This window comes from Delphinapterus leucas, chromosome 1 (genome assembly GCF_059928025.1).
Source record: "Delphinapterus leucas isolate spDelLeu-1000000601 "Yukka" chromosome 1, BTC_Dleu_Yukka2, whole genome shotgun sequence".
NCBI lineage: Eukaryota > Metazoa > Chordata > Mammalia > Artiodactyla > Monodontidae > Delphinapterus > Delphinapterus leucas.
Window position 1 is genome coordinate 108,546,565 of NC_143129.1, and position 836 is coordinate 108,547,400.

At 42.7% G+C, this 836-nt stretch overlaps 1 protein-coding gene across 2 annotated transcripts in view; it reads right to left on the reverse strand.

The window, feature by feature from the left end:
• Window positions 1–836, reverse strand: part of DR1 (down-regulator of transcription 1) — a 22,706-nt gene that overhangs the window by 20,898 nt on the left and 972 nt on the right. The window lies entirely within an intron of this gene.

Below are 836 nucleotides of genomic sequence, written 5' to 3' on the forward strand. Positions count from 1 at the left end.
AAAGCTGAAGCGTTTACATCTAAATGGGGATGACAGCAGGAAACAAGTGGGAAATATTCCATGAAAAACATCTCACAATCTTTCAACCCAAGCTTTAAAAATCTATCTCCATGGAACAAAGCAAGCTACAGAAAAAAGGAAGAAAGTAAGGAAGGAGGGGAAGGAAAATTAAAGAACACTGCCCCTTTTCTTACAGAATAGAACTGGAGTGCTTTGGCAACTTGTTGATTAACGTTAGGACCATGAAACCATTTTTAAAGCAGAAAATATACTCTATCCAACTAATAAACTTTACAACGTTGAACATGCACGTTAAGAATATTTTTACTCGTGTTCTGAAAATTCATCTTTTCCTCTACACTGGTGAAAAGGTCGGGTGGGGAAGGGGTACCCTTTCCACTCATGCTTGAACTTCCGGTCTGAATTCTAATTCTCCAAGGCAGAACTTCTGGGTTCCTCTCTCAGTTGTCATGATCTAGGTTCCACTTTAGGCAGGCACTTTCTCAGTTGTCACGTCTAGCTTCCACTTCAGGTAGGCAAAATTCTTGTTGCTTGGGCTTACCTGGCTGTAAATTGAGATCGCTGCTACTACCTTATTTGGGGGGATGTTAGCTGACCTAATCGTTTGAAACCCTTACCTGCATTCGCTGTTTGAAAAGGACCACGAGAATATTACACAGGGATTTTAAGGCACCGGCTGCTTCTATGCCCGCGCAGCTTTTTCAGTTATCAGTACTAACCAGGGGACAGGACTGAAGGCTTTGACATGAACGAGTCACGCGATTAGCACTGTCCCCGGCCCCTCTTTGAAACAAAATCCCACACATACCACTTAC